Source organism: Mus caroli, unplaced genomic scaffold, assembly GCF_978045245.1.
Source record: "Mus caroli unplaced genomic scaffold, Mus_caroli_1 scaffold_1, whole genome shotgun sequence".
Classification (NCBI taxonomy): Eukaryota; Metazoa; Chordata; class Mammalia; order Rodentia; family Muridae; genus Mus; species Mus caroli.
In genome coordinates, this window is record NW_028227256.1 from 168,933,860 (window position 1) to 168,955,448 (window position 21,589).

The 21,589-nt window shown below is 58.2% G+C and overlaps 10 non-coding genes across 10 annotated transcripts; 3 read left to right on the plus strand and 7 right to left on the minus strand.

The window, feature by feature from the left end:
- Positions 1-2,937: 2,937 nt before the first annotated feature.
- Positions 2,938-3,009, minus strand: Trnae-cuc (transfer RNA glutamic acid (anticodon CUC)). The gene has a single exon. It is a non-coding gene; the product is annotated as a tRNA-Glu (tRNA).
- A 479-nt stretch (positions 3,010-3,488) lies between these two features.
- Trnag-ucc (transfer RNA glycine (anticodon UCC)) lies at positions 3,489-3,560 on the minus strand. The gene has a single exon. It is a non-coding gene; the product is annotated as a tRNA-Gly (tRNA).
- Positions 3,561-4,137: 577 nt separating this feature from the next.
- On the minus strand, positions 4,138-4,209 carry Trnad-guc (transfer RNA aspartic acid (anticodon GUC)). The gene has a single exon. It is a non-coding gene; the product is annotated as a tRNA-Asp (tRNA).
- A 1,106-nt stretch (positions 4,210-5,315) lies between these two features.
- Trnag-gcc (transfer RNA glycine (anticodon GCC)) lies at positions 5,316-5,386 on the plus strand. Its single transcript has one exon. It is a non-coding gene; the product is annotated as a tRNA-Gly (tRNA).
- A 5,196-nt stretch (positions 5,387-10,582) lies between these two features.
- Positions 10,583-10,654, minus strand: Trnae-cuc (transfer RNA glutamic acid (anticodon CUC)). Its single transcript has one exon. It is a non-coding gene; the product is annotated as a tRNA-Glu (tRNA).
- A 479-nt stretch (positions 10,655-11,133) lies between these two features.
- Positions 11,134-11,205, minus strand: Trnag-ucc (transfer RNA glycine (anticodon UCC)). The gene has a single exon. It is a non-coding gene; the product is annotated as a tRNA-Gly (tRNA).
- A 576-nt stretch (positions 11,206-11,781) lies between these two features.
- On the minus strand, positions 11,782-11,853 carry Trnad-guc (transfer RNA aspartic acid (anticodon GUC)). The gene has a single exon. It is a non-coding gene; the product is annotated as a tRNA-Asp (tRNA).
- A 550-nt stretch (positions 11,854-12,403) lies between these two features.
- Positions 12,404-12,486, plus strand: Trnal-cag (transfer RNA leucine (anticodon CAG)). Its single transcript has one exon. It is a non-coding gene; the product is annotated as a tRNA-Leu (tRNA).
- Positions 12,487-12,969: 483 nt separating this feature from the next.
- On the plus strand, positions 12,970-13,040 carry Trnag-gcc (transfer RNA glycine (anticodon GCC)). Its single transcript has one exon. It is a non-coding gene; the product is annotated as a tRNA-Gly (tRNA).
- A 5,774-nt stretch (positions 13,041-18,814) lies between these two features.
- Trnag-ucc (transfer RNA glycine (anticodon UCC)) lies at positions 18,815-18,886 on the minus strand. The gene has a single exon. It is a non-coding gene; the product is annotated as a tRNA-Gly (tRNA).
- Positions 18,887-21,589: the final 2,703 nt, after the last annotated feature.

Sequence of the window (21,589 nt, forward strand, 5' to 3'; positions counted from 1 at the left end):
TGAGCCTTTCCAGCCCAGAGCTCAAAGTCCCTCCACCCTCCCCAAAGAGGTACCTGCCAGGTGTGTCCCAGCAATACCCCACTCCTGGTACCAATTTCTGTCTGAGCTAGAGTTTCTGTTCTTGGGGTCAAACACCATAACCCAAAGCAACCTTGACAAGGAAGTGCTTGTTTCACCTTAATTAAGGCTGGCTCAGAAGTCCCTCCAGGAGGGAAACCCCAGGAAGGAGCACAGAGGAAGGAAGTGATGCAACAGAGGGCTTCTCCCTACAGGCTTGCTCCACCTGCTTTCCTCACAGCTCAGGACTGTCAGTGTTCTGAGCAGAGAAAGAGGGTCACTCCAAGATGGATATGCCAAAGATGCCGCCTTGCAGGCAGCAGAGAAGTTGCGCCTCAGTGACCTAACCCTCCCTGGAATAGCCAGCCACACAACAGCATATTTCTTGATCGCTACACAAAACTCGTTGGATCTCTTCCTTTTCCTTGGCAGAGGAGGCTAAAGCACGTTCCTCCTTGTCACAAAGTCCCTAGCCTTGTGTGTATGTAGAGTTCATGAAGAAAAACAGCAGGTCCCTGCAACTTTTGTCCTTACTGGGTACAGTCATCAGTGTGCGCCTGTGTGTGTGTGTGTGTGTGTGTGTGTGTGTGTGTGTGTGTGTGTGTATTAATAGATAGATATAGATATATATGTATACATATCATATGTGGTTATATGTTCATATATGTGGGTATATACAAAAAGTTAATGTGTGTGTGTGAGAGAGTGTATGTTAAATGAAAGGAGAAATCACTACACTACGTATGCTAGAACTGGACACTCATTTGTGACTACTCAGATGACTTTCTTTAATCATGCAAGGCCTTCTGGGTGTGCCAAGACTGTCTTGTGACCCAGAACTGGCTTCAAGGCTGTAAGGCTCCTTCCCCAAAACAACCACTTAGATGAGAGAAGACCATCTCGGCTTTCTGCAAAGATTGTTTCCAAGTCAAAGGATTTTCTGAGAACAAATCTCCCTTCTGTTGTCTACCCAAGACACCGTGAAACACAATGACTTCGCTGTTACCTTTCTTCTAGATGTCAGGAGCATACCGGAATTCCACTGCTCCAGACCACCTGCGCAAGGGTAGCAGGTCCTTGCTGCAACTCCCCCATCCCAACACGATCCCAACCTTCAGCGAGCTGCTCCACAGCCACTCCTGACTGTTCTGGACCCTACCGCACAGACTTTGCCTACCTTGGAGACGGTTTTTCTCAATTCAGAGTCCCTCTTCACAAGTTGAGCTGTCAACTTGACAAACCCCAAGTAGAACAGAACCGAACGTGCATCTTTGCAGGCGGCATGTGCCTCATCCCCACACCCACACCCACCCCAACCCCAGCCGCCTGTTGGACACCTGCTAGGGTAGTCTGCGCCCCCCCCCCGACCCCCTCGCGCACACCCCGGTGTCTGTTTCGCACAGCCTTCTCTCCCTACATGGCTGCCCCGAGGCCTGCCGCACAGTCCCTTCCGGATGCCCTTTCCGACTGGTGCCCCCTGGTGCCCAGGAATCGGCCTTTGGTGGCAGGGATGGGGTGGAGTCGGGTCGGAATAAGCACTGTCTGTGCTGCCCGCAGGATCTGCTGGCACCTCTCACCATGCTACCCATTGAGGTGGAGCACAGTCCTCCGCTCAGCACTCAGGATCGGGCACTGGGCTGGCAGGGTCAGGACGGAGGCGACCGGGCAGGGCACGCATCCGCTGGGCAAAGGTTTCTTTCCCGACTCACATCCGCCACTGTGGCCAGCGACACCAGGATCCCGAGAAACAGTGGCCTTACGACCCCCCGAATATCCTCTGCTCGCCCAAACCGCTCTGGGGGCTTGCGTGGGAAACCGTGACTCGCCTCGCACCCAATGGCGGTCCCTGTGAAGTCGGGGGGCCGGGGGGGGGCGGGAACCACACCATGAGCTTGTGGCTCTGCAGCGGACATCTGCCTCGCAATAACAATTGCCCACTGGAACCCCTTCCAACCCTGCAACCGTCCCTCTCTCCGTGCCACCACCAACGCCACCACCACCAAGACCACCACCAGCACCGTATTCCATTCTCCGACATCTCCTATACATAGTCCAAAAACCCAAATATACATAATACACAGAGTTGTGTGTGTGCGCGTGCGTGTGTGTGTGTCTGTATGTGTTGCATTGATGGATAGATATAGATATAAACCTATACATATCATATATGGTTATATGTTCATATATGTGGGTATATATAAAAGATTAATGCGCGCGCGCGTTTGTGTGTGTGTGTGTGTGTGTGTGTGTGTGTGTGTGTGTATGAAGTGAATGAAATCGCTACAGATGCTTGAACTGGACGGTCATTTGTGACTATTCGGGAAAGGTGACTGGGCCCATGGGATGCGCGCGATGCATGCTCTGCATGCGATGCAGTTGCTCCATGAGGCAGGTGGGGCGGGCTAGCTAGAGGGTTTGTTCCAGACCTAAGAGCAGGCGATGAGGAGGAGATGGAGTCCTGTTGAGGCTCCATGAGTGACATGAGTGGACGAGTGTTTGTAATCCGGGCGGCGTGTGAAGAGGTCCGCTTGTGATGGGGGCGGGTGTGTAGTCTTGGTTGCAGGGTAAGCAACGAGTCTGTAGTGGAGAGGTGCAAATTTGGTGTGTGGGGGCAGAGAGGCTGGGCCGGAGTGGTAGTGTGGGAAAGGAATGGGCAGCTTGCAGACAGGGAGAGCTTGAAGCGGGAAGACGTCTATGGGGTATCCGGTCGTGGGAGCGCGCGCGCGTGCGTGTGTGTGTGTGCGTGTGCGCGTGCCACGGCGCCAGGCGCTAATGGTCGAGTTGTGTTTGTTGTTGGTGTGCGTTGGTGTTGGGCAAAAGTGAGCGAGGGAGAGGAGCGAGGTTTGGGGAAGTGAGGGTGCAGAGAGGAAGAAGAGAGGCTTCCCTGACCGGGAATCGAACCCGGGCCGCGGCGGTGAGAGCGCCGAATCCTAACCACTAGACCACCAGGGAGCGTCGGCCCGACGGCCCCGGCTACCCACTCCTGGAGACACTCAGACACACAGCCCCTCCGCCACCGTGGCAGACACACTGCTCGCCCGCCTGGCGGACTCGGGCGGGCTACTGCAGGCCCGCCCAATGCTTAGTCCCTCCTTAGGAGGCTGGAGTTCGGCCTTGGGCGTTGGGCGTTGGGCGTTCCGCAATCCGCGCCTCTACCTGCCCTGCCTCTTGCCCCCACCCACACCTATACCCACATCCCGACACCCATGCCCACCCCCCACCCTCCCACCCCCCCGTCTCTGCGGCCAAACAGGGTGCGACCTCACGGACTAGGCACCGCTGCCCCTGCCTCTTCTCTTCCCGCCCGTCCCAACCTAAAAAGGTCTGGCGCTTGGGCTTCGGTCGCTAGCGCAGCCTGGCGACAAGCACAAGCTCAGAGGCGCCTGGCAGGGTCCCCCAGGGCTCGGGACCTTGGCAAAACGTGGGCACCCTGCGTTGGCCGGGAATCGAACCCGGGTCAACTGCTTGGAAGGCAGCTATGCTCACCACTATACCACCAACGCTGCACCGCTGGGACGGCGTCCACACGACGCCGCCGACTGACAGACTGACTCCGGACAGCGCCCAGCGCCTTCTACCACGACGCCTACCGCTGACTTCCCTCCCTGCGCACGCCCGCGTGGCCCGAACCCCGACCACACCCACGGCTCCGCCGCTCCGCGCTTTTCCTCGCCGTCTCACGCGCGCTTTCGCGCTTCGCGCTTCGCGCACTCGCACGCACTCGCCTTTCCTCTGGGGCGCTCTCGCCTCCTGCCTGCTGCCAGCCAGCGCCCCCGGGGCCACCACCCAGACAGGCCTGGCACACCGCTCAAGCCCAGAGAGGCGCACGCCGCCCGTTCGGGCACACGCGGAGCCCACCGCGGTTGGGGTTGGGATGGGAGGGCTCGCCAGGGGCGGACGGGGAGCGTGTTGGCAGGCCCCAGGCGCTGGGCGAGCGGCCAGAAAAAGGGTTTGAGAGCTCCGGGGCGGCTTTGCTGGAGGACACCGTGCTGGGCTGGATCGTCTGGGTCTGCGTGTGGGGCTGGGGTGGGAGGGACAGTAGCCCGGGGGCCGCCTGTCTTTCCAAAAAGGACGCTACGTCTCCCCGTCGGGGAATCGAACCCCGGTCTCCCGCGTGACAGGCGGGGATACTCACCACTATACTAACGAGGACAACGCCGACTACCACGCACCGTCGCCCGACCGTCTACGACGACACACACGACCCACAACCTCCGTCTCATCCAACGCCCACCTCTTCTTCTACACTCCACCGCAACCCATAAGCCCCCGGGACCCGGCGACAACAGCAGGACCACGACCCGCAGCCCTGGGGGACCGTGCGGCTGGACCCCTGCCGCCCCGCCGGGCTGGAGACACGGCCTCTGAGCGCTGACGCCTGGCTGCCCGCATCACTCGCCGACGGCATCACCAGAGGCTGGCGCCACACACCTGGTCCTGCGGGCCTGCCTGCCTGCTGGGCTGCGGGCATCCGGACCGGGACCCGGAGGGACTCTGGCGCCTGGCAGAGTCTCCACGTCAACGCGCTGGCACCGGGCGAGGCGGAGCAGGCTTGAGTTGGGCGGGCTAGGCCCGCAGCTTGACCACCCAGACGCGGCCGGCCCCACGCCAGCCCGGGCGCCCCTGCGCGTCGAGTCCGCATGCGGGCGCGCGCGTGGGCGCCGGACGCCTGCCAGGCGAGTGACCTGGAGCCCAAACCGCCGTCAGGATGGCCGAGCGGTCTAAGGCGCTGCGTTCAGGTCGCAGTCTCCCCTGGAGGCGTGGGTTCAAATCCCACTCCTGACAGCCTCGCCTTTTGCCACCCCAACTCCACCGCACCGCACCGCACCGCACCGCACCGCCGCGCACCGCACCCCAACCCACACACCGCATCTCTTGCCTCCATCCTCAACCTCTCCAGCGCCTCCACGCTCCTCGCCTCCCAAACTTGGTGGGTGCCACAGATCTGGATCTGTCGGGGTTCACCCCAGGACCTCAGCTCGGGGCCCGGACTCTCCTACCCTCTGGCGCGGCCTCCCCTGACCGGTGCATCCATCCATCCAGGCATGCATCCTTCCATCCACCCACCAACCAACCCAACCAAAACCAACCGTCCGTGAATCCATCCATATATGCCTCCATCCATCCACGCACCTCTCCATCCATGCATGCATCATTTCCGGCCTAGGCTCTGTCGGGGGGAAAACGTGTGCTAATGGGTCTTGGGTCCTGGCAGGAAGCACAGGCTGAGAGTTCATCAGGTGATGGCTGTAGACAGGGCATGGGTGGTTCAGTGGTAGAATTCTCGCCTGCCACGCGGGAGGCCCGGGTTCGATTCCCGGCCCATGCAGAGTCCAGTCCCTTTTGGTCTTCACGCCCACAGGGACACTTGGCACACACTCTCTGGCCTGCAAGCCTCGCCTCTCTTCATTCTCACAACAACTACCTAGAGGCTCCTTCCAATCACTTGACACACTCAGCCTACCCACTCGCCTGCAGCAACAGCAAACACCACCACCACCACCACCACCACCACCACCTTCTTATGCTTTCCCCTCTACAATCTCCTCTTCTTCTTCAAGGGTTTATATATTTGTTTCCTGCAGGTACACTCTCCCTCTCTTTAGAAACAACAGAAGACACCGCATACACCACATTCATCAGATTCCATTACACACGGTTGGGAGCCACCATGTGCTTGCTGGCAATTCAACTCAGGACCTCTGTAAGAGCAATTGGTGCTCTTACCCACTGAGCCATCTAAACCTGACACCACCTTCACCTACAGGCTCCCTCCCTACAGTGCTGGGCATACCCCCTCCTCCTCCTCTGGGATGTGGACTTGGCTAACCAGACAACTCTCTTCTGTGTCTTCATCCTGCTAGAGCCCAACCTCACATCCTTCCGGTCCACTACTCCCTCTCTGCCCAATGGGTGGGGTGTGCTTCTGAAAGTACTCCTGCATGCACACAGACACACACAGGAAAAGGGAGAGGGAGAGGGAGAGGGAGAGGGAGAGGGAGAGGGAGAGGGAGAGGGAGAGGGAGAGGGAGAGGGAGAGGGAGAGGGAGAGGGAGAGGGAGAGGGGGTGGGGAGGGGAAGGGGGAGGGGGAGGGCAAGGGGAGGGGGAGGGGGCGGGAGAGGGGGAGAGAGGGGGAGAGAGGGGGAGAGAGGAGGAGAGGGAGAGAGTGGGAGAAGGGGAGAGGGAGAGGGAGAGAGGGGGAAGGGAGGGGGAGGGATGGAAGGGGGAGGGAAAAGGGAGGGGGAGGGGGAGGAGAACTGGGAGGGGGTTGGAGAGGGGGAGAGGAGGGGGAGGGGGAGGGAGAGGGAGATGGGCAGGGAGAGAGCAGGGAGAGCTAGAGAGGGGACAGGGGGAGGGAGAGAGGAGGGAGAGGGTGGGAGGGGCAGGGGAGGGGAGGGGGAGAGGGAGGGGCAGGGGGAGAGGAAGGGGAGAGGGAGGGCGTGGGGGAGAGACACAGACAGAGACAGATGGAGGGAGACACACACAGATATGCAACAAGGGAGACACACAGACAGAGAAAGATACATACCCACGCATGACTTTGGGAGCACCCACTCAGAGAGAGAGACAGAGGAAGAGAGAGACAGTGAGGAAGAGAGACACACACAAAGACCACATGCAGATAGACAAACAGAGCAAGAGAGAGGGACACACACACACACATAGCACAGCCATGAGAAGCACAAGTGCCAACAGTTGATTCCATGGTCCTCCATGCCAAGCCCTGCCTCCCTTACAGGTCCCTCAATGACCGTCACTGATGGTCGCATCCAGGGTTGTTACACTGCAACTGCTGCCTCCCCAGCACTTAATAGGGATGCCTCGGTTGGTCAGGTGTTTGTTTGTTTGTTTGTTTGTTTGTTTGTTTGCACCTGCTGCTGCTGGTGATGGTTGTCTAATGGCTGATGCTCTTTCTAATGCTGCTCCTCCTCCTGCTGCTGTTGCTGCTATTGGGTGGGTGTGCTGGTCCTGTATGGAGGTCTTGGAAAGAACAGGAGCTGAAGCACCCCAGTCCGTGCCTGGGATCAGGCTGCAGGACCCATGCCCGCCGTGCATCCCCAATCCTCAGCTGCTCTCTGGCATCCATCCTCCCTCATGCCTTCCATCCATCACAGTTTGGCTGGCTCCTGCACATTCTCAAAAGACTGGCTAGCATGAGATGCACACTGGGCACCCATGCAACTTGGCACCTGTCTTTTGAGCCTTCAGGAAATAGTCCCAGGGGGGTTGGCTGCAGTATGCTGCCGGCTTGTTAAGCGTGGCTTGTTTCTCAGCTCCAGCTGAGCACCATCAATGATTTGTCCGTGCACGGGCGAGGTCTCACCTTGGTGGATCCGCTCTCCTGCTCACTACTCACGGATGATTCTCCAGCCCCGCCTGATCTGGACCACAGATTCTTGACTCAGAACCCCAAATGGCCCCAGCAGAGTCGATCAGGGACTCCCAAGATGCCCTCTGAGGGTCTGGGGAGGGGGGTTGGGATCGATATAAAAACACCTTAGCGAGTCTTGCCTCCCTTCCGTCTTGTCAGCTCCATTGCTCTCCAGACGTCCTTCCAAGCTGCCTGGAAGCATCCATCTTGAGCCTTTCCAGCCCAGAGCTCAAAGTCCCTCCACCCTCCCCAAAGAGGTACCTGCCAGGTGTGTCCCAGCAATACCCCACTCCTGGTACCAATTTCTGTCTGAGCTAGAGTTTCTGTTCTTGGGGTCAAACACCATAACCCAAAGCAACCTTGACAAGGAAGTGCTTGTTTCACCTTAATTAAGGCTGGCTCAGAAGTCCCTCCAGGAGGGAAACCCCAGGAAGGAGCACAGAGGAAGGAAGTGATGCAACAGAGGGCTTCTCCCTACAGGCTTGCTCCACCTGCTTTCCTCACAGCTCAGGACTGTCAGTGTTCTGAGCAGAGAAAGAGGGTCACTCCAAGATGGATATGCCAAAGATGCCGCCTTGCAGGCAGCAGAGAAGTTGCGCCTCAGTGACCTAACCCTCCCTGGAATAGCCAGCCACACAACAGCATATTTCTTGATCGCTACACAAAACTCGTTGGATCTCTTCCTTTTCCTTGGCAGAGGAGGCTAAAGCACGTTCCTCCTTGTCACAAAGTCCCTAGCCTTGTGTGTATGTAGAGTTCATGAAGAAAAACAGCAGGTCCCTGCAACTTTTGTCCTTACTGGGTACAGTCATCAGTGTGCGCCTGTGTGTGTGTGTGTGTGTGTGTGTGTGTGTGTGTGTGTGTGTGTGTATTAATAGATAGATATAGATATATATGTATACATATCATATGTGGTTATATGTTCATATATGTGGGTATATACAAAAAGTTAATGTGTGTGTGTGAGAGAGTGTATGTTAAATGAAAGGAGAAATCACTACACTACGTATGCTAGAACTGGACACTCATTTGTGACTACTCAGATGACTTTCTTTAATCATGCAAGGCCTTCTGGGTGTGCCAAGACTGTCTTGTGACCCAGAACTGGCTTCAAGGCTGTAAGGCTCCTTCCCCAAAACAACCACTTAGATGAGAGAAGACCATCTCGGCTTTCTGCAAAGATTGTTTCCAAGTCAAAGGATTTTCTGAGAACAAATCTCCCTTCTGTTGTCTACCCAAGACACCGTGAAACACAATGACTTCGCTGTTACCTTTCTTCTAGATGTCAGGAGCATACCGGAATTCCACTGCTCCAGACCACCTGCGCAGGGGTAGCAGGTCCTTGCTGCAACTCCCCCATCCCAACACGATCCCAACCTTCAGCGAGCTGCTCCACAGCCACTCCTGACTGTTCTGGACCCTACCGCACAGACTTTGCCTACCTTGGAGACGGTTTTTCTCAATTCAGAGTCCCTCTTCACAAGTTGAGCTGTCAACTTGACAAACCCCAAGTAGAACAGAACCGAACGTGCATCTTTGCAGGCGGCATGTGCCTCATCCCCACACCCACACCCACCCCAACCCCAGCCGCCTGTTGGACACCTGCTAGGGTAGGCTGCGCCCCCCCCCCGACCCCCTCGCGCACACCCCGGTGTCTGTTTCGCACAACCTTCTCTCCCTACATGGCTGCCCCGAGGCCTGCCGCACAGTCCCTTCCGGATGCCCTTTCCGACTGGTGCCCCCTGGTGCCCAGGAATCGGCCTTTGGTGGCAGGGATGGGGTGGAGTCGGGTCGGAATAAGCACTGTCTGTGCTGCCCGCAGGATCTGCTGGCACCTCTCACCATGCTACCCATTGAGGTGGAGCACAGTCCTCCGCTCAGCACTCAGGATCGGGCACTGGGCTGGCAGGGTCAGGACGGAGGCGACCGGGCAGGGCACGCATCCGCTGGGCAAAGGTTTCTTTCCCGACTCACATCCGCCACTGTGGCCAGCGACACCAGGATCCCGAGAAACAGTGGCCTTACGACCCCCCGAATATCCTCTGCTCGCCCAAACCGCTCTGGGGGCTTGCGTGGGAAACCGTGACTCGCCTCGCACCCAATGGCGGTCCCTGTGAAGTCGGGGGGCCGGGGGGGGCGGGAACCACACCATGAGCTTGTGGCTCTGCAGCGGACATCTGCCTCGCAATAACAATTGCCCACTGGAACCCCTTCCAACCCTGCAACCGTCCCTCTCTCCGTGCCACCACCAACGCCACCACCACCAAGACCACCACCAGCACCGTATTCCATTCTCCGACATCTCCTATACATAGTCCAAAAACCCAAATATACATAATACACAGAGTTGTGTGTGTGCGCGTGCGTGTGTGTGTGTCTGTATGTGTTGCATTGATGGATAGATATAGATATAAACCTATACATATCATATATGGTTATATGTTCATATATGTGGGTATATATAAAAGATTAATGCGCGCGCGCGTTTGTGTGTGTGTGTGTGTGTGTGTGTGTGTGTGTGTGTGTGTGTGTGTATGAAGTGAATGAAATCGCTACAGATGCTTGAACTGGACGGTCATTTGTGACTATTGGGGAAAGCTGACTGGGCCCATGGGATGCGCGCGATGCATGCTCTGCATGCGATGCAGTTGCTCCATGAGGCAGGTGGGGCGGGCTAGCTAGAGGGTTTGTTCCAGACCTAAGAGCAGGCGATGAGGAGGAGATGGAGTCCTGTTGAGGCTCCATGAGTGACATGAGTGGACGAGTGTTTGTAATCCGGGCGGCGTGTGAAGAGGTCCGCTTGTGATGGGGGCGGGTGTGTAGTCTTGGTTGCAGGGTAAGCAACGAGTCTGTAGTGGAGAGGTGCAAATTTGGTGTGTGGGGGCAGAGAGGCTGGGCCGGAGTGGTAGTGTGGGAAAGGAATGGGCAGCGTGCAGACAGGGAGAGCTTGAAGCGGGAAGACGTCTATGGGGTATCCGGTCGTGGGAGCGCGCGCGCGTGCGTGTGTGTGTGTGCGTGTGCGCGTGCCACGGCGCCAGGCGCTAATGGTCGAGTTGTGTTTGTTGTTGGTGTGCGTTGGTGTTGGGCAAAAGTGAGCGAGGGAGAGGAGCGAGGTTTGGGGAAGTGAGGGTGCAGAGAGGAAGAAGAGAGGCTTCCCTGACCGGGAATCGAACCCGGGCCGCGGCGGTGAGAGCGCCGAATCCTAACCACTAGACCACCAGGGAGCGTCGGCCCGACGGCCCCGGCTACCCACTCCTGGAGACACTCAGACACACAGCCCCTCCGCCACCGTGGCAGACACACTGCTCGCCCGCCTGGCGGACTCGGGCGGGCTACTGCAGGCCCGCCCAATGCTTAGTCCCTCCTTAGGAGGCTGGAGTTCGGCCTTGGGCGTTGGGCGTTGGGCGTTCCGCAATCCGCGCCTCTACCTGCCCTGCCTCTTGCCCCCACCCACACCTATACCCACACCCCGACACCCATGCCCACCCCCCACCCTCCCACCCCCCCGTCTCTGCGGCCAAACAGGGTGCGACCTCACGGACTAGGCACCGCTGCCCCTGCCTCTTCTCTTCCCGCCCGTCCCAACCTAAAAAGGTCTGGCGCTTGGGCTTCGGTCGCTAGCGCAGCCTGGCGACAAGCACAAGCTCAGAGGCGCCTGGCAGGGTCCCCCAGGGCTCGGGACCTTGGCAAAACGTGGGCACCCTGCGTTGGCCGGGAATCGAACCCGGGTCAACTGCTTGGAAGGCAGCTATGCTCACCACTATACCACCAACGCTGCACCGCTGGGACGGCGTCCACACGACGCCGCCGACTGACAGACTGACTCCGGACAGCGCCCAGAGCCTTCCACCACGACGCCTACCGCTGACTTCCCTCCCTGCGCACGCCCGCGTGGCCCGAACCCGGACCACACCCACGGCTCCGCCGCTCCGCGCTTTTCCTCGCCGTCTCACGCGCGCTTCGCGCTTCGCGCTTAGCGCACTCGCACGCACTCGCCTTTCCTCTGGGGCGCTCTCGCCTCCTGCCTGCTGCCAGCCAGCGCCCCCGGGGCCACCACCCAGACAGGCCTGGCACACCGCTCAAGCCCAGAGAGGCGCACGCCGCCCGTTCGGGCACACGCGGAGCCCACCGCGGTTGGGGTTGGGATGGGAGGGCTCGCCAGGGGCGGACGGGGAGCGTGTTGGCAGGCCCCAGGCGCTGGGCGAGCGGCCAGAAAAAGGGTTTGAGAGCTCCGGGGCGGCTTTGCTGGAGGACACCGTGCTGGGCTGGATCGTCTGGGTCTGCGTGTGGGGCTGGGGTGGGAGGGACAGTAGCCCGGGGGCCGCCTGTCTTTCCAAAAAGGACGCTACGTCTCCCCGTCGGGGAATCGAACCCCGGTCTCCCGCGTGACAGGCGGGGATACTCACCACTATACTAACGAGGACAACGCCGACTACCACGCACCGTCGCCCGACCGTCTACGACGACACACACGACCCACAACCTCCGTCTCATCCAACGCCCACCTCTTCTTCTACACTCCACCGCAACCCATAAGCCCCCGGGACCCGGCGACAACAGCAGGACCACGACCCGCAGCCCTGGGGGACCGTGCGGCTGGACCCCTGCCGCCCCGCCGGGCTGGAGACACGGCCTCTGAGCGCTGACGCCTGGCTGCCCGCATCACTCGCCGACGGCATCACCAGAGGCTGGCGCCACACACCTGGTCCTGCGGGCCTGCCTGCCTGCTGGGCTGCGGGCATCCGGACCGGGACCCGGAGGGACTCTGGCGCCTGGCAGAGTCTCCACGTCAACGCGCTGGCACCGGGCGAGGCGGAGCAGGCTTGAGTTGGGCGGGCTAGGCCCGCAGCTTGACCACCCAGACGCGGCCGGCCCCACGCCAGCCCGGGCGCCCCTGCGCGTCGAGTCCGCATGCGGGCGCGCGCGTGGGCGCCGGACGCCTGCCAGGCGAGTGACCTGGAGCCCAAACCGCCGTCAGGATGGCCGAGCGGTCTAAGGCGCTGCGTTCAGGTCGCAGTCTCCCCTGGAGGCGTGGGTTCGAATCCCACTCCTGACAGCCTCGCCTTTTGCCACCCCAACTCCACCGCACCGCACCGCACCGCACCGCACCGCACCGCACCGCACCGCACCGCACCCCAACCCACACACCGCATCTCTTGCCTCCATCCTCAACCTCTCCAGCGCCTCCACGCTCCTCGCCTCCCAAACTTGGTGGGTGCCACAGATCTGGATCTGTCGGGGTTCACCCCAGGACCTCAGCTCGGGGCCCGGACTCTCCTACCCTCTGGCGCGGCCTCCCCTGACCGGTGCATCCATCCATCCAGGCATGCATCCTTCCATCCACCCACCAACCAACCCAACCAAAACCAACCGTCCGTGAATCCATCCATATATGCCTCCATCCATCCACGCACCTCTCCATCCATGCATGCATCATTTCCGGCCTAGGCTCTGTCGGGGGGAAAACGTGTGCTAATGGGTCTTGGGTCCTGGCAGGAAGCACAGGCTGAGAGTTCATCAGGTGATGGCTGTAGACAGGGCATGGGTGGTTCAGTGGTAGAATTCTCGCCTGCCACGCGGGAGGCCCGGGTTCGATTCCCGGCCCATGCAGAGTCCAGTCCCTTTTGGTCTTCACGCCCACAGGGACACTTGGCACACACTCTCTGGCCTGCAAGCCTCGCCTCTCTTCATTCTCACAACAACTACCTAGAGGCTCCTTCCAATCACTTGACACACTCAGCCTACCCACTCGCCTGCAGCAACAGCAAACACCACCACCACCACCACCACCACCACCACCTTCTTATGCTTTCCCCTCTACAATCTCCTCTTCTTCTTCAAGGATTTATATATTTGTTTCCTGCAGGTACACTCTCCCTCTCTTTAGAAACAACAGAAGACACCGCATACACCACATTCATCAGATTCCATTACACACGGTTGGGAGCCACCATGTGCTTGCTGGCAATTCAACTCAGGACCTCTGTAAGAGCAATTGGTGCTCTTACCCACTGAGCCATCTAAACCTGACACCACCTTCACCTACAGGCTCCCTCCCTACAGTGCTGGGCATACCCCCTCCTCCTCCTCTGGGATGTGGACTTGGCTAACCAGACAACTCTCTTCTGTGTCTTCATCCTGCTAGAGCCCAACCTCACATCCTTCCGGTCCACTACTCCCTCTCTGCCCAATGGGTGGGGTGTGCTTCTGAAAGTACTCCTGCATGCACACAGACACACACAGGAAAAGGGAGAGGGAGAGGGAGAGGGAGAGGGAGAGGGAGAGGGAGAGGGAGAGGGAGAGGGAGAGGGAGAGGGAGAGGGAGAGGGAGAGGGAGAGGGAGAGGGAGAGGGAGAGGGGGGGTGGGGAGGGGAAGGGGGAGGGGGAGGGCAAGGGGAGGGGGAGGGGGCGGGAGAGGGGGAGAGAGGGGGAGAGAGGGGGAGAGAGGAGGAGAGGGAGAGAGTGGGAGAAGGGGAGAGGGAGAGGGAGAGAGGGGGAAGGGAGGGGGAGGGATGGAAGGGGGAGGGAAAAGGGAGGGGGAGGGGGAGGAGAACTGGGAGGGGGTTGGAGAGGGGGAGAGGAGGGGGAGGGGGAGGGAGAGGGAGATGGGCAGGGAGAGAGCAGGGAGAGCTAGAGAGGGGACAGGGGGAGGGAGAGAGGAGGGAGAGGGTGGGAGGGGCAGGGGAGGGGAGGGGGAGAGGGAGGGGCAGGGGGAGAGGAAGGGGAGAGGGAGGGCGTGGGGGAGAGACACAGACAGAGACAGATGGAGGGAGACACACACAGATATGCAACAAGGGAGACACACAGACAGAGAAAGATACATACCCACGCATGACTTTGGGAGCACCCACTCAGAGAGAGAGACAGAGGAAGAGAGAGACAGTGAGGAAGAGAGACACACACAAAGACCACATGCAGATAGACAAACAGAGCAAGAGAGAGGGACACACACACACACATAGCACAGCCATGAGAAGCACAAGTGCCAACAGTTGATTCCATGGTCCTCCATGCCAAGCCCTGCCTCCCTTACAGGTCCCTCAATGACCGTCACTGATGGTCGCACCCAGGGTTGTTACACTGCAACTGCTGCCTCCCCAGCACTTAATAGGGATGCCTCGGTTGGTCAGGTGTTTGTTTGTTTGTTTGTTTGTTTGTTTGTTTGCACCTGCTGCTGCTGGTGATGGTTGTCTAATGGCTGATGCTCTTTCTAATGCTGCTCCTCCTCCTGCTGCTGTTGCTGCTATTGGGTGGGTGTGCTGGTCCTGTATGGAGGTCTTGGAAAGAACAGGAGCTGAAGCACCCCAGTCCGTGCCTGGGATCAGGCTGCAGGACCCATGCCCGCCGTGCATCCCCAATCCTCAGCTGCTCTCTGGCATCCATCCTCCCTCATGCCTTCCATCCATCACAGTTTGGCTGGCTCCTGCACATTCTCAAAAGACTGGCTAGCATGAGATGCACACTGGGCACCCATGCAACTTGGCACCTGTCTTTTGAGCCTTCAGGAAATAGTCCCAGGGGGGTTGGCTGCAGTATGCTGCCGGCTTGTTAAGCGTGGCTTGTTTCTCAGCTCCAGCTGAGCACCATCAATGATTTGTCCGTGCACGGGCGAGGTCTCACCTTGGTGGATCCGCTCTCCTGCTCACTACTCACGGATGATTCTCCAGCCCCGCCTGATCTGGACCACAGATTCTTGACTCAGAACCCCAAATGGCCCCAGCAGAGTCTATCAGGGACTCCCAAGATGCCCTCTGAGGGTCTGGGGAGGGGGGTTGGGATCGATATAAAAACACCTTAGCGAGTCTTGCCTCCCTTCCGTCTTGTCAGCTCCATTGCTCTCCAGACGTCCTTCCAAGCTGCCTGGAAGCATCCATCTTGAGCCTTTCCAGCCCAGAGCTCAAAGTCCCTCCACCCTCCCCAAAGAGGTACCTGCCAGGTGTGTCCCAGCAATACCCCACTCCTGGTACCAATTTCTGTCTGAGCTAGAGTTTCTGTTCTTGGGGTCAAACACCATAACCCAAAGCAACCTTGACAAGGAAGTGCTTGTTTCACCTTAATTAAGGCTGGCTCAGAAGTCCCTCCAGGAGGGAAACCCCAGGAAGGAGCACAGAGGAAGGAAGTGATGCAACAGAGGGCTTCTCCCTACAGGCTTGCTCCACCTGCTTTCCTCACAGCTCAGGACTGTCAGTGTTCTGAGCAGAGAAAGAGGGTCACTCCAAGATGGATATGCCAAAGATGCCGCCTTGCAGGCAGCAGAGAAGTTGCGCCTCAGTGACCTAACCCTCCCTGGAATAGCCAGCCACACAACAGCATATTTCTTGATCGCTACACAAAACTCGTTGGATCTCTTCCTTTTCCTTGGCAGAGGAGGCTAAAGCACGTTCCTCCTTGTCACAAAGTCCCTAGCCTTGTGTGTATGTAGAGTTCATGAAGAAAAACAGCAGGTCCCTGCAACTTTTGTCCTTACTGGGTACAGTCATCAGTGTGCGCCTGTGTGTGTGTGTGTGTGTGTGTGTGTGTGTGTGTGTGTATTAATAGATAGATATAGATATATATGTATACATATCATATGTGGTTATATGTTCATATATGTGGGTATATACAAAAAGTTAATGTGTGTGTGTGAGAGAGTGTATGTTAAATGAAAGGAGAAATCACTACACTACGTATGCTAGAACTGGACACTCATTTGTGACTACTCAGATGACTTTCTTTAATCATGCAAGGCCTTCTGGGTGTGCCAAGACTGTCTTGTGACCCAGAACTGGCTTCAAGGCTGTAAGGCTCCTTCCCCAAAACAACCACTTAGATGAGAGAAGACCATCTCGGCTTTCTGCAAAGATTGTTTCCAAGTCAAAGGATTTTCTGAGAACAAATCTCCCTTCTGTTGTCTACCCAAGACACCGTGAAACACAATGACTTCGCTGTTACCTTTCTTCTAGATGTCAGGAGCATACCGGAATTCCACTGCTCCAGACCACCTGCGCAGGGGTAGCAGGTCCTTGCTGCAACTCCCCCATCCCAACACGATCCCAACCTTCAGCGAGCTGCTCCACAGCCACTCCTGACTGTTCTGGACCCTACCGCACAGACTTTGCCTACCTTGGAGACGGTTTTTCTCAATTCAGAGTCCCTCTTCACAAGTTGAGCTGTCAACTTGACAAACCCCAAGTAGAACAGAACCGAACGTGCATCTTTGCAGGCGGCATGTGCCTCATCCCCACACCCACACCCACCCCAACCCCAGCCGCCTGTTGGACACCTGCTAGGGTAGGCTGCGCCCCCCCCCCGACCCCCTCGCGCACACCCCGGTGTCTGTTTCGCACAACCTTCTCTCCCTACATGGCTGCCCCGAGGCCTGCCGCACAGTCCCTTCCGGATGCCCTTTCCGACTGGTGCCCCCTGGTGCCCAGGAATCGGCCTTTGGTGGCAGGGATGGGGTGGAGTCGGGTCGGAATAAGCACTGTCTGTGCTGCCCGCAGGATCTGCTGGCACCTCTCACCATGCTACCCATTGAGGTGGAGCACAGTCCTCCGCTCAGCACTCAGGATCGGGCACTGGGCTGGCAGGGTCAGGACGGAGGCGACCGGGCAGGGCACGCATCCGCTGGGCAAAGGTTTCTTTCCCGACTCACATCCGCCACTGTGGCCAGCGACACCAGGATCCCGAGAAACAGTGGCCTTACGACCCCCCGAATATCCTCTGCTCGCCCAAACCGCTCTGGGGGCTTGCGTGGGAAACCGTGACTCGCCTCGCACCCAATGGCGGTCCCTGTGAAGTCGGGGGGCCGGGGGGGGCGGGAACCACACCATGAGCTTGTGGCTCTGCAGCGGACATCTGCCTCGCAATAACAATTGCCCACTGGAACCCCTTCCAACCCTGCAACCGTCCCTCTCTCCGTGCCACCACCAACGCCACCACCACCAAGACCACCACCAGCACCGTATTCCATTCTCCGACATCTCCTATACATAGTCCAAAAACCCAAATATACATAATACACAGAGTTGTGTGTGTGCGCGTGCGTGTGTGTGTGTCTGTATGTGTTGCATTGATGGATAGATATAGATATAAACCTATACATATCATATATGGTTATATGTTCATATATGTGGGTATATATAAAAGATTAATGCGCGCGCGCGTTTGTGTGTGTGTGTGTGTGTGTGTGTGTGTGTGTGTGTGTGTGTGAAGTGAATGAAATCGCTACAGATGCTTGAACTGGACGGTCATTTGTGACTATTGGGGAAAGCTGACTGGGCCCATGGGATGCGCGCGATGCATGCTCTGCATGCGATGCAGTTGCTCCATGAGGCAGGTGGGGCGGGCTAGCTAGAGGGTTTGTTCCAGACCTAAGAGCAGGCGATGAGGAGGAGATGGAGTCCTGTTGAGGCTCCATGAGTGACATGAGTGGACGAGTGTTTGTAATCCGGGCGGCGTGTGAAGAGGTCCGCTTGTGATGGGGGCGGGTGTGTAGTCTTGGTTGCAGGGTAAGCAACGAGTCTGTAGTGGAGAGGTGCAAATTTGGTGTGTGGGGGCAGAGAGGCTGGGCCGGAGTGGTAGTGTGGGAAAGGAATGGGCAGCGTGCAGACAGGGAGAGCTTGAAGCGGGAAGACGTCTATGGGGTATCGGGTCGTGGGAGCGCGCGCGCGCGTGCGTACGTGCGTGCGTGCGTGTGTGTGTGTGTGTGTGTGTGTGTGTGCGTGTGCGCGTGCCACGGCGCCAGGCGCTAATGGTCGAGTTGTGTTTGTTGTTGGTGTGCGTTGGTTTTGGGCAAAAGTGAGCGAGGGAGAGGAGCGAGGTTTGGGGAAGTGAGGGTGCAGAGAGGAAGAAGAGAGGCTTCCCTGTCCGGGAATCGAACCCGGGCAGCGGCGGTGAGAGCGCCGAATCCTAACCACTAGACCACCAGGGAGCGTCGGCCCGACGGCCCCGGCTACCCACTCCTGGAGACACTCAGACACACAGCCCCTCCGTCACCGTGGCAGACACACTGCTCGCCCGCCTGGCGGACTTGGGCGGGCTACTACAAGCCGGCCCAATGCTTAGCCCCTCCTTAGGAGGCTGGAGTTCGGCCTTGGGCGTTGGGCGTTCCGCAATCCGCGCCTCTACCTGCCCTGCCTCTTGCCCCCACCCACACCTATACCCACACCCCGACACCCACGCCCACCCCCCCACCCTCCCACCCCCCGTCTCTGCGGCCAAACAGGGTGCGACCTCACGGACTAGGCACCGCTGCCCCTGCCTCTTCTCTTCCCTCCCGTCCCAACCTAAAAAGGTCTGGCGCTTGGGCTTCGGTCGCTAGCGCAGCCTGGCGACAAGCACAAGCTCAGAGGCGCCTGGCAGGGTCCCCCAGGGCTCGGGACCTTGGCAAAAAGTGGGCACCCTGCGTTGGCCGGGAATCGAACCCGGGTCAACTGCTTGGAAGGCAGCTATGCTCACCACTATACCACCAACGCTGCACCGCTGGGACGGCGCCCACACGACGCCGCCGACTGACAGACTGACTCCGGACAGTGCCCAGAGCCTTCCACCACGACGCCTACCGCTGACTTCCCTCCCTGCGCACGCCCGCGTGGCCCGAACCCCGACCACACACACGGCTCCGCCGCTCCGCGCTTTTCCTCGCCGTCTCACGCGCGCTTCCTGCTTCGGGCTTAGCGCACTGGCACGCACTCGCCTTTCCTCTGGGGCGCTCTCGCCTCCTGCCTGCTGCCAGCCAGCGCCCCCGGGGCCACCACCCAGACAGGCCTGGCACACCGCTCAAGCCCAGAGAGGCGCACGCCGCCCGTTCGGGCACACGGGGAGCCCACCGCGGTTGGGGTTGGGATCGGAGGGCTTAGTAGGGGCGTCATGGGGACCGCACACGCCTTTTCTCTGGGGCGCAGTGGCTTCTTGCTTAGGCCAACCCGGTTTTGAGGACTCCGGGGTTCGGTGCCTGCCTGTGTCCTCTTGTTTTTGTCTTGGTTTTAGTGTTGAAGGGTCAGTGACCCCGGCACGCCTATGTGTCAAAAAACGACAACATGTGTCCTTGTCTCCGATTTTATCCTAACTCCCGCGTTACAGACGTGTATACTGAACATTATACCAATGAAGACCTTGCGGACTTGGACTCATGGACGCTGACCAGTTTTCCACGCCATGCAGGACCGACAGTCTGGTACTCATCCACTGAGCACCTCTCACTCTGTACTGCGATGCATTCCAAAAGCCTCCAGTACCCGGTGACACCACGACTCGGATCTGCAGCCCTGGTGACCACCTTTTTGCGGGCCTCCTACCCCTGCCGAGCTTGGAGAACCGGCCTCTGAGCGGTGAGGAGGGGCTGTGGACATCACTCCCTGATGTCATCACGAGATACTGTTGCGATTCAGCTGTGCTCCTGTGTCCTGTAAGGCAGGGATTTGTGGCGGGAGGATCCGGACCGGGACCTGGAGGGATTTTGGCACCTTTCAGCGTCTAAACTTCGATTCCCAGCTTGTGTACCTGGCATAGACAGACTGGTGGGAGCCTGTACGCCCGGTCTAGTCAAGTCCGCTTGCAGGTGATATGGCGGTATGGCGTCCTCACCCCCCCCCCAAAACAAAACAAAACAACAACAACAACAAACAAACAAACAAAAAAAACCTATCTATTTCCTCCTGTAACCAGACAGCCAGACAGCCTTACTGCCCAGTGTGCTCGACACACTGCCTGTGTGCGGGCCTGCAGACCCCTGCGGGAGAGCGCCACGTGTGATGGTGCGTGCGCATTTGGACTGTTGGGCTCTTGGTCAAAAGGGAGCTTGCTTGAGGTGTCAGGAGAGAGGAGCGGGGTGGCAGGACAAGCTGCCGAGAGGAAGAAGAGACGTTTCCCTTATTGGAAATCGAACCTGGGCCGGAGTTGTGAGAGCGCCAAATTCTGTCTACTATACTACCAGGAAGCGTTCCCCCCAAGCCCCTGGCTACTGCCTCCTGGAGCAAGACAGGCTGCTGCCAGTGTGTTTGACACACTGCCTGTGTGCCGGCCTGCGGATCTGCAGTCTCGCCCCCGGCCCCTCCCATAGATTCCTGGCCTTGCATCTCCTGCACCTTTCAAACTGTACCCTAACGCCGCTGACACCTCCAGATTCCCACACACAACCGGGCTGTCTCAGAATGTCTACAGACTTTCCTGTCTCTTTTCTACTCTGTTGGTTTTCCCCCCAACCCTTTATCTCCGGGTTTCATTCATTCACTACTAACACTAGATAGGGAGGGAGGGAGAGAGAGAGAGAGAGAATATCCCTAAATCTCATTCCTTTCACCACCATTCCTCCCACTTTCTTTTTTTTTTTTTTTTTTTTTTTTTGAGACAGGGTTTCTCTGTGTAGCCCTGGCTGTCCTGGAACTCACTCTGTAGACCAGGCTGACCTCGAACTCAGAAATCCTCCTGCCTCTGCCTCCCAAGTGCTGGAATTAAAGGCATGCGCCACCACGCCCGGCTTTCCTCCCACTTTCTAACTCAGCCCCTTCAAATGTTTCTACCAACCCTTCTGTCAATACCCCAACAGTCTGCGAGTCCGTTCCCCCAGTTTTCCCCAACAGTAGAAGTTCCGTACTATAATGTTTATCCAATCTGCTCTCCTCATGCCTGGCTCACCTGTCTCCTAACAATATCTTCTGCACCAACTGCCTTCTCTCCCGACTCTGCTAGCCCGCTGCCTTTTCTCAGCCTGGGCATTCATATCCCATCCTGTTCCCTGGCATTCAAGAGACAACCAATCCTGAAGCCCGTAGGAGCACGCAGTTCAAACAGCTACAAATTCCTAATGCGTCAGTTGACTAGCAACTGGGGGGGGGGGTGTCCTTTAAAAAGGTCTGGCTCACAAGAAAAATCACACTACACCTCTCTCTAGTGGACCTCTCTTGTCCTATGTCTGAAATATACAGGGTTCGATTCCCAGCCTCTGCAGGGTCCAGTAGTTTGGTCTTGAAGTCTGCATTGCCTCAGTCAGTTCCTGGAGCTTGGCCTGTGGTTTTGGTCCAGAGTCACACATTGTCTCAGTCTAGTGTTTCTGAGTCTAGTAGTCCAGTCTAATCTGCACTCACGGCTGCAGATCTTCATAGCTGCTGGCTGAGCCAGTGTCTAGGCACTTTCTGTCGTTGCTTGTAACCCTGTATCCCTTCTTCCCTCTTCTGAAG